This window comes from Tenrec ecaudatus, chromosome X, assembly GCF_050624435.1.
Source record: "Tenrec ecaudatus isolate mTenEca1 chromosome X, mTenEca1.hap1, whole genome shotgun sequence".
Lineage (NCBI taxonomy): Eukaryota > Metazoa > Chordata > Mammalia > Afrosoricida > Tenrecidae > Tenrec > Tenrec ecaudatus.
In genome coordinates, this window is record NC_134548.1 from 151,315,583 (window position 1) to 151,327,066 (window position 11,484).

The following is an 11,484-nucleotide window of genomic DNA, read 5'->3' on the forward strand; positions in this document are numbered from 1 at the left end:
GTAGACATTTTCCAGTGTTATAAACCAAGCGAATTTTCAGCCAAAGATTCCGAAAGGGCAAAGTAGAGAGAAAGTACTGTAACACGCCCCAACTTTGAATAGCATAATATTAAGTAATCAATTTCTCCCTTCCCAGTTTTAGCTTAGCAGATGAGTCCAGGTTTACACGTACAGGCCCTTCTGGCCTTGTAATCGGTTACAATATGGTTCCCAGCACGGGGTCCCCATAACGAAACATCTTAGTGCACCGCCATCCATTAATCACATCAAAAACATCTCTGTGAGCATCCCTTGTGAGTACTCATTACACCTGGGATGGGAAACCCGAAAACTTCCAATGAAAAATATGTCGTTTCATTCTTTCCCGTCAAGCCCAGATCCTAGGCCCTCCACGTGAATCACATGCCTTCTATTGTGCTGAATTCTCCTGGAGGTGCCTCTGTTCCCTAGCTGATTAGCATCCGGAAGTTTTGCTTTGAGGCTGTTTGTCTTCTCTGGTTCACTTCTACAACTAACTTTAATATCATGACATTTTCCCGAGTCACCTGCTAATATATTAATGTTGCTGGAGTCCACTGATTAACTTCACATGCGGGCTCAGGAGAAAGTCGCAGAAGCATTGGTCGGCTTTCTGCGCAATGGAGTTTGTATTTCAAGGTGACTTTTCATGGTCCTCCCCTCTCCACCTACCAGTACGTCATCCGGGCCCGTTTCAATTGGTCAGAATGATTGGCATGCAAACTCCAGCAGCTCTGCTTGGTGGAGGCATTCTCCTGAAATGGGAGAAGACCTAATGTCTTGCTATGCCGAGCACCAGTGTCCTTCCTTGTCTGGCTTTGGTAACCGGTTCCACCTCTTTTCTGTGCTGCTATGTACAATTCCACTTTGAATTTGCTGTCAGGCCTAAGGGTCACAGTGAGGTGCTCTTTTGGCTTTGTTGTAATCTACAGCAGGAGCGATGCTTCTTGCCCTTCTTGGCACAGCACCCTTCTGAGAAATTACGTTCACACAGTAGTGGACCTTTGCTTTTTGAGCCTCACGTCTTTTCCCTGCTGTGGCCCTAGACAGTCAAGGAACCACTGTAAAACCCCATGTAAGACTTTTCCAGTCCCAACAGTCAGCCAGGGAATGGGAATCTGTGCAGTAAAGTAAGCGTTTGTCTCTTGGAGACTGGTTTATGTTTGTGACCAGGGAGCCAGGGGCGACAGGAGGTATTCATGAGCTTTGTGACCGTTTTCCCTGAGTTGTAGCTATCGGTTCTGCTCCCACGGCAGCTGCGCCAATGGCACTGCCCCACGGTATGGTGCAGTCACGCTTGGCAGGGGCACAAACCAGATTGCAGCATCCTTTTCGAGGGCTCATCATTTGGGGCCATCAGACTGGTTTCCAGATTTGTTACATTTCACCTACTTTGGGCAAGAACTGAATTTGCTTTCAAATGTAAGTCGAGGAAAATTAGGGAAAATCAGTAGTCTCATGATAGGTGGTGGACATCTGCAGAGAAGGAGTGGCTGGCCTTGACCGGGGACTTGGTGTTGATGATTTCCCATACAAATCACAAACTTCCTTATTTGTATTCTATGGGTCGTTCATTGGTGTCACCAGGGATTCTAGTGTTTGATCTACTGCATGTGATGCTTATGATTTCATAGAGAGGATTGATGTCTTTATACAATGGCTTCAAGTTGGGAAATTGTTTTCATTCATAATAAAAGAAAAAGTCTTTACTCTTTGAGACTCGTTTGTTCGTTTGAGTGTTCCTTCCTTGGCTTCCAAGTCATCACCCTTCCCTGTTGAACAAAGACAGAAACACTTTTGATGCTCCATTGCAGACATGCTGGATGAGCAAATTTTGGATAGGTTTCGGGTCCAGGGTACAGTCTTTCTAATGACAGGAAGAGGGAGGCCAAATATTAAGAAAGGCAATCACTGAACACAGATTGTTGGACACATTACCTTCGTTGTGTGGGAATGAGATATGCCAGGGCTTTTCCAAGCAAGAAATGCATCTTTGCAGGGGTTTTGTTGTTGTTGTTAGTTTTCATTTTGTGTTTTGATGGGGTTGAAAGAACAGGTGGTCCCTCCCATTTCACCCGCCTGAAAGAGTGGTTTAGGGAAGGCTGTCGCGCGAGACGTTCCATGAGGGGATTGGTTATAGAGTTGACAAATAAAATTCCTCTCACAGATTATGTTCCAGATCAAAATAGAGATTCGTGACTTTTAAAGTTTACATTGGATTGAGTACTCCAGGCCTGACGTCTTGTCAGTTTGGGGGGCGATCTTTCTCCATCAGCCAGTGCAAATTCTTACTCAACCTTTTTGTACTGTGAAAGAGAGGTGCCTAATCTTGTTGCTGTCCGCTGCCATGGAGAAAGCGCCAACTTACGGTGAGCCATTGTACAACAGAATGAAACACTGTTCTGACCTGAGCCATCCTCATCATTGCTCTTATGTTTGAGCACAATGTTGCAGCCACTGTGTCAATGCACCTTGTTGAAAACCTTTCTCTTTCTCAAGGCCCCTCCTCTACCAACCATGATGTCCTTCTCCAGAGATTGGTCTCTCCTGACAAGTCCAAAGTCTGAGAGACCAAGTCACGACCTCCTTGCCCCTTAGGAGCATTCGGTTCATATGTCTTCCAAGACAGATGTGTTTGTTCTTTTGGCAGCCCATGTCCCTACCAGCTCGCCTTCAATCTCAGTGCATCTACACGAGTCAACAGCTAGAAAAGAAAACTTTTCCCAGAAGGGATTTTTGGATGCCTAATTCCAGAAAACTGAGAAAATCCCTGAGATCTTTTGTGCTAATTGGTGTAAAATTCACTAACATGAAATTCACCACTACCTTCGTCCAGAATATTCTTTCACACCTCCCAAGGCGGCCCTGTACATTCAGCAATCACTCCCCGATTGCCAACGGTCGGGCATGTATCTATGGTTTATACACTTCTGGGCCCCTTTGATACAACGTCATCCTTTCGTGAGATAGAGAATCATATATATATATATATATATATATATATATATATATATATATATATATATATATATTTAAAGATACACAATCACCCTCCTAGGGCTAATGGTCATTCTATTGACAGGATCATTAGCGAAGTTGACGCAATGGCCAAGGGACCACATATTAAAACCTAGAATCCTGTAGCACCTCAGTAAAATAATAATAATTAATAATAATAGTAATACACTTAAAAGTGGGCAGAAGGCACAAACAGACAGTTCACCTCAGATGGCACTCCAATGGCTAACAAATACCATGAAAATATGCGCACGATCACTAGCCATTCAGCTGATGCAACCTGAAAGAATACTGAGACATCACCTTACACCCACAATGATAGCCCAGTTCCAAGAAACGGAGAAGAACGAACGCTGGTGAGGACGTGGAGAGACTGGAACTCTCAACCACTGCTGCTGGGTTTGCAAGCATGTGCAGTCATGGTGGAAAGTGAAAGGGTTCTACCTAATGCAACCGTGAACAGAAATACCAGAGAAACCCACAATCTCTCTGCCGGGTCTGTTCCTCCAAGCAGTAAAAGACACGACACAAGCAGACATGTGCTCCTCCCATGTTCATTGCAGCACAGTTCGCAGTAGCAAGAAGCTAGAAGCAGCCCAAGTACCCATCAGTAGAACAATGGATGCACTCTGGTACATACGCTCAGTGCGATACGAGGCACCCCTAAACACCAGCGATGAAATACCTCATGACACGGTTGGATGTGGAAACCATTATACTGGATGATGTTCGCCAATGCCAAGAGGGTACATGCTGTATCAGACCAGTACAATAAGGATAAAAAAACCAAGGCAAAGGCAGCCATCTGTTCTGAGGTCATATAATTGCCTCATCCAGTCTCCCAAGCACTGTGGTGGTGTGCCTGCCTCCTGCTCATTATCGACATGACCCCATCCTTTGTACAGCTGAGCAACCACTTTGACCGAGGGAGCCTCGCCTCAAGTGGGGTCAGTCTCTCATGGTGTGTGGAGAAGAAAACGACCAATCCGTTCCTGCCATATATGCCACTGTTCAATGGTCATCACAGATTAGCAGACACTCCTACAAGGTTGTGCAGCGTAACTTAATGGAAATTCAAGTCCAGAGATGGTGGGCAAGTCGGTCCTAGAGACGGTGGGTACACCCCTAGGGCTGGGTATACCACTTGGGGGAAAACCACTTAATATTATTTACGTGGACCCCCAATGGGAGACTACTCCCAGTATCCTCCTAACTGGGCGATTTTGACCTAGTTTTGTTCCAGCCCTTGGTGACCCAGGCTACAGGCTAGAGACCACTGGGACATTAGACTCGGTCCTTTTGAAGCACGCAGCACGCCAGAAGCCTCTGACTAGGAACCCCATTAAGCGAACTTAAACGCACCTGTAGCAGATTGTGTAGGACGGGGCATGGAGTCTTGTGATCCTAAGTTGCATATCGGGTATCCTTCTGAGCAAGATTTGTTTGTTCTTTTGGCAGTCTGTGGAGCGATCGATATTCTTCACCCGCACCGGATTGAAACGCAGTGATTCTTCTGTGATCTTTACGCAGTGGTCACCGTCACCTTTGTATGAGGTGATTGCAACCACCACGGTTTGGCTGGGTCACAACATAATCCTCCGAGGAACATCCTCGTGGTCAACACTTTTTTTTTAAAGTTGGGATTTGATCCCTATAACACATCACTCCATATTTCAATCACCTCAAGTAGAACTGTGCCATCACTCCCACAATGGGCCTCTAACCATTCTCTTCCTACATGGATTCAAAGACATCATCTTCCCCCCTCGACCCCCCCCCCCCATACCGTACCCACTTGCCCCATAGTTTCATCAGCACTGGGTCTCACACACCGGAAAACGGAAAAGTATACAACACAGATCGAAGAGGGTGCCCTCCACTGACATAACCCCTCTGAGATACACTCTACTGTGAACTAACACAATCCAAACCAAACAATTCGGTGACTGATGATGGTCTACTTTTCTATGTAGACTGAGGTGACCTGCCTGTTCGGATCAACTGAAGAGTTCTCTCTTAGGTGACTGCTTGTTTGGAGACACGCCTGCTTAGATATGTGGGCCTTGGGCTAATGGCAAGTTTGATGTTTCCTTCCTCTTGTGAAGGCAGAGGAAGACAACTGCTGCCGCATGGCAACCTTACGATGACGTTTGAAGCTTTACCCCTCAAAACTGCAGAGAGGAGACTCTCAAATGTCGACGGATCCAGGTGTCTTGGGAAAAGAGTAATAAAATGGTCTTTGCCACGACAGTGTCTTAAATCATACGCCATCCAACAAATGAATGGTAGCATGGCTAGAAGTACCAGTTGGCCCACGGGGAGAGTGTGCAAGGTTCTTCGACAAATGTGGAATGGTGTCTTTGAGGGAAGCCAGAGACACATTTAAACCGCAGAGATAAGGGTGGATTGGGGGCATGTGTCATCTCTGCCCTCATCTAAAAACAATTAGTCCTTAGGACATGGCCCTGCTGGATACCTGCTCCCAGAAAGTGTTCACAGAAGATGTGGGTGCTATAGCAACGTGGGCTGAAGCAAGTAGGTAGATGGTGCCCAGCGAGCAGGAAGCCTAGAAACTGGCGTCTAAATCCTTTCCTTCCCCCCTCCCCTACTGTTATATTGGCATGCAAGATACATATCATATAATGCATGCGTTCACTTTTTAAATCATATCCAGGAGAATTGCACAATCACCTCCACTAGAATTTAGAGCATCTCCCTCCCGAGCCCCAATGGTTAAATCGCCTTTAAGATGAGTTATGCAATTAGAATCTCTTCTACTGCTCCCAACCCACTCCCATCTTCAGTAGTTACTCCTGAAATCCCCTTGCCGCCCCCTGTCACTCACCCCCAGCCCTGAATGCCCCCTGTGTCCCCTTGTTTCATTTATTCTCACTCTGCATCCACTCCTCCTGTGCCTCACAGCTTGAGGCCCACCAGAAAACCAGAAAACACAAAATCATGATGAAGTGGTAAGGATAAAAATAGAATGGTACACAGATAAAGATACCAATAACGTGTAGGAAGGATAAGACGAGCCCCACCCCCGACCAAACACACACACGCGCACGCACACACACACACACGCACACACACACACACACACACACACACACTATTCTAAAGCCAGAGAAGAAATTTCTGTCTTGGAACCAGTAAGAGATACTTGCACCTAGAACTGATTCAGGATGCGTCTCCAGGATGGACAACTGGCCAAGGTTGGAGCTCAATGGCATATATTCACGATCTCAATGGTGTCTGCACGATCTTACAGCTGATGGAGACCCTTGCCTGTGGCTGGAGTGGATCTTCCAGTGACTGAGTCTGAGCAGATACCCCACAGATGAGTTTCGGCCTCCTACCATCCCCCATAGCTCTCCACAGACTGGGTGTTCATAGATAAGCGCGGAGGTTTCTCTCCTCACCATACATGAAGAATTGATTTTTCTTAAGTGGTAGCTGGAATTTAGTGTGAGCCCCCAAATCTTTCCTGGATTTTTGCATTTCTTTCCACATATACATGTATATTTTCCCCCTAATTTGGGAGACAATCATTTGGGGTCATATCATTCCAGAGTTCAATCCTGTCCCACATAAATGTGCAATTTCTTTCATAAGTGTACAGGCTTTCCAAAACACACTTATCCTTCCTGGGTGTGTCAACATCATCTCTCTTTGGGCTCCCCCACCCCACCTTTTCCCCCTTCCCCCAGACCCCTGTCATAACTTCTTTTGCTGTAGTCTCCACATGCCAGCGTTTCTTTAACCAGAAACTAAAGAAACAAATGACACACAGCTTCAAGAGGGTGAACGCCACTGTCGACGCACCCTATTATAAATGAGCACGACCAAACTATAGCACAGGACTGCCAGGCCAATTCCTACCTGAGTACAGCAAACAGGGCTTTGATGCAAGGAGACCTTGTTTGTGTCCCCAGCTAGCGGTACACCGCTCTTGGTATAGCTGTCCTCTTCTACCCCAGACATGCTGTGTTGTCTGGCTTTGGTCCTCAGGCCACACGTGTGTCTGGGGTAGAGTCCAATTCTACCCGTGGAGCTCCCATTTGGGGACCCACTGATGCAGCCTCTGGAGCATGCCGTGCACCTCGGTCATCCAGGATTCCGTGTCCCCGTCTTCTTGGCAACGAGCCTGGGTCCCTGGGATACCCCCAGATGCCCTAGGTCACGTCTGCCCTCCTGCTGCCTGCCACTAAAGACCCGCCCCACTGAAGGATCCCAAGAGCGTGTTCAATGTCTCCTCCCCCCACCTGCCTATCAGCCCTCCCTCCCCTTCCCCCCAACAGACATGCACTTCTGCGCTTCCAAAATGGTCCATTTCCGGCCCCCTTCTCCCGTGCTGCCCCTCCCACCAGCTAGCCTCCTCCGTCTGACGGGGCCAGCGCCCTCTCCAGGGGGCCTCACCCCATATCCACAGGGCTACCACTCAGCAGGCAGCATCTGCTCCCTTGACCCCTGACCACTTGATCCCAGCTGTACCGAGGCACCCTGCGGCCAAGTGACCTGCGCTATCCTTACGTGGAACTGATGGTGTGTGGTTCGTTGGTACTGGTCTGGCTCTTTATCAGGCTGCCCGGTCCCCCACCAGAAGACCGAGTGGCCTGCAATCTTAAGTTGGTACCCGTTCTGCTTTGAAATCTTTTCTCGAAGGAAGCAGCCATCTAACTGAGATGCCAGCAAAGTACGCACGGAAGAGGCACCCTCATTTTTGTGAACCAAAATTGTCCTTTTTGTTAAATCAAACGCAGACGAGGAAAGGGTATGAGAGCCCACAATCTGAGCACACAGTTTGCCAAAGTCTATGAATCACGGTGAAAGCCCCAACCCATTTGCTGGGTCCGCCATGGGCAGTAAAGCTCTGGCGGTTGCCCTTTGCGGCTGATCAGAGATCAGGGCCGGGGAAGGCGGCTGATCAGAGATCGTTGTAGGGCCGATTACTGCCGCTGTGCTAGGGTCAGTCAACATGGGACTCCTTGGCGTTTGAGCTCCTTCTTGTCCCAGTGTATGGTTGTTCCAGGTTTTACTCTTTTTTCCGCTTTGTGTTTGATAGAGGTTTCTCTGGGTTTCAAGCTGTCCCGGTAGACCCGCAGTTTGTGTTTTGCTCACATTGTGTGTGATTTCCCGTATCTGACGCCCAGGGTAGGCAAGCCTATAGAGGGAGCCACTGGGCTTTGTGTCAAAGGGCCATGGCAGGGGAGGTGGACGGGAAACAGAGAGCAGCCACCCCGAGTACAAGGAAGAAGAGACCTCCTGGAATTGACCTTAGCGATGGCTGCCCAAACCCTTGCGGGTGTGATGGAACTGGCGAAAGGTGTGATGTGTGAACTCTATGTAGGGGAGACTGTGAAGAATAAGTAAATGCGTTGTTGTCTGTAAAATGGTAAGCACACACTGTGGGCCATGAAGGGCTTTCCTTAGGAGGCATAGCCTTCAGGGGGCTTGTAGCGAGACAATCCTCAGGTCTACCTGGGTCAACTAGGGGAGTGGATCTCAGGCTAGCCCCCTCCTTGCTCCAGATCAGCCCCTACATCTGGACTGGGTTTTGGCCCCTTGGATGTTCCACAATGATTTCCTGACATCTAAGTGCACGATAGTCCCCACCCCCAGCTCAGCGGCCAACCCCCCCAAAAGTTTTGCACAACGCATTGGGATGATATGCGTGCCTTTGCATTCATGGCGTTCAGTATTCAAAATGCCTAATCATTGGAGCGATTTCCCTGTTTCCCTGTTGTGCAGGTAGGCATATCAGGATTCTGTTCAACTACTTGTTTGTCAATGGACGTGTGGTTGCCTGTGGTGGCCCTGTCTTCCTCAGATCACGGTCGTTGGTCTGGGACATGGGCCTGACTATCACGCCCGTCAATTGCTTACAGGTTGGGCGCATCCTAAAGGTCTCTTAGGAGGAGGGGTTTAGAGGGACGAATAGTGAGGAATCCATTCCAAGGCCTGTAGGAATGGCAGCCACTGATAATAATGTGGTGAATGTCTGTATGTCGGCGTGCAAAGCTCAAGAAAGCAAGCTTGTAGTACAAGATATACAGCACAACCCCACTTCTGTAAAACCTGGAAAATACACGTGATGATACAATACCTGGGAGAAAACACAAGTCCCATCATGGCTTCCTGTGAAGATGGGACTGGAGACGGGGAGCGTTTGTGCTTTCCACTGTGACTTCCGTAGTTGGATTTTCCCCCCAAAGAGAATGTGTAAGTTTCATATCGCACTAAACATATCTATATGGATAGATGTGTTTCAGAGCATGATAATGAGAAGTTATGGCAAAGATAGGAAGCCGAATGAAAACCAGACTTTCGTATGTTTCTCCATAACCTGTGTAGCCAGCAATGGTTAAAAGGTCCACTGGCTGAGCTCTTTGTCTCACTGGGGTGCAGAACCTGCAGGAAGTGGCCTCTGAACGGTCCTCCAGAGAAATACATGGACGAGATTCGTGCACTAGGAAGAGTTTAGTGTCACTAGTCAGATTAAATGACCTTTCAGCCAACAGTGAAGGAAGCACAGCCCCCTCTGCTAAGTGCACGCGCACTCCCGCACGCACGCACACACACACACGAACACACACACACACGAACACGCACACACACACTCACAACCACACTCTCCCACCCACCCATGGCACCATACAAATGTAAAACTGTTCATTGGGGCACAAAGTCTTTTCCATTCCCTCCTACTGAACAAGAGGAAGCAGCATGGTCTCTTTGGCTCTCAGTAGTTCCGAAGGAACAGAGCCTGCTTTTCACCATACCAAACTGAGCAACGTTGTCAGGCCTGCAAAGAGTTAAGGGGAGGGTCCCTAGACACGTCTCTTGGAGGGAGGCGTATTCGAATCCCCTGGCTGCTGTCAGAACTTACCACATGTTTCTGCGTTTGGCAGTACAGGCGTTTGATCTTAGCGATCTGGAGTTCGGAAGGCCAGGATTGGTACCTGAGCAGCTTGCCCCACTCTCACCTTGATACGGTCCCTTGATTAACTTGGATCCACCTGAAGAATATAGGTTAGTGCATCCACCTGAACAGTATCGCTTACTTGCCTCATCACAAGCCCGTGAATCGCATCTGCAATGTCCCACTGGCCGTGCAGGGTAACACAATCTAGACCAGGGATCCACAAACTTTTTAAACAGAGCCAGTTCACTGTCCGTCAGACCCGTTGAGGGCCGGGCTATATTTAAAAACAAAAAGAAAACTATGAACAAATTCCTAGGCACACTGCACATATCTTATTTTGAAGTGAAAAAAAAAAACAAAACGGGGCAAAAACCCCCGGCGGGCCGGATAAATGTACTCGGCACCCGCATGTGGCCCGTGGGCCGTAGTTTGAGGACCCCTGATCTAGACCATGACTATGCTGGAGTGCCCAAACTGCGTGATGCAGGTGGACAGAATATTTTTTGCAGCCCCGCTGGGAACCAGAATGACGGAGAAAGGCACCAAGACTTGGACGTTGACTCAAGTTTATTTCTTATACGCATTTTGGAATGCAAAACATAACATCACTCAGCTTGAAGAGGGGACCACAGGAGTCCCAATCACAGAATTCCTTCACGCGTGCGTGCGTGTGTGTGTGGGTGTGTGTGTGCGTGTGTGTGTACAGCATCCGTGGGAGAAGCCGGGCTGAGAGGAACAAGCATCTATGGAGGAGGGCCTGTAGTCAACTATAGTGGGTCAGGAGAGAGGGCAGCGGGAGTGTCGTTTCTGTCGCGCAGAGCACGCACGTGAGTGTCCTGGAGTTCTTCCCTGCTCCCTCTGGACTTTCCCTCTATCTTAGGGAAGGATCCAGTTGGGAAGAGGTCCCTGGAGAAAGACTAGAGAATGCCATGCAGTGTCGGGATAAACAGGCTTCAGCCAGGCCAACTGATATGGTCCGGCCTCTGCGAAAGGACGCCAAACTTAAGAGTTTGTCATCCATCTGCATTGCGCAGTCCTATTCCAGAGTCCTATTCCGAGCACCTTTGTTAAACTTAATCAAAACGATCTCACTATTTCTCTAATGCTCTCGTGCACTACCTCCCGAACCATGTGCTATTCTGCTTGGGCCAAACTTTGAGATGCCCTGTCTGTCAAGGAAAACTGCAAGACACTGGGTGGGACTCACCTACACTGCTCTCTGGGGAGCAGGGCACCGACAAGCCCTATTCCAATTGTGAACGTTAGCAGAAGAGGCAGCAGAGTAAACGGGGTACCCCTACTACGTTGGGCTTAAGAAGTGACATCGACCGCCACTCCATCGCACATTTCTTCGGCAGGGCTAGAGGAGAACAACTGGGGAGCGATCAGGGAGGTGGGCCAAAGCTGAAGCTCTGCTTCTTTCTGAGGAGAATCAGCGTGTAGGCCCAAAGAAGGAAAGCGACAGGGCTTCGGGGCAGGCTCAGGAAGAAATCCTATCAGATTGCTTCCCCGTGAGCAGGTCA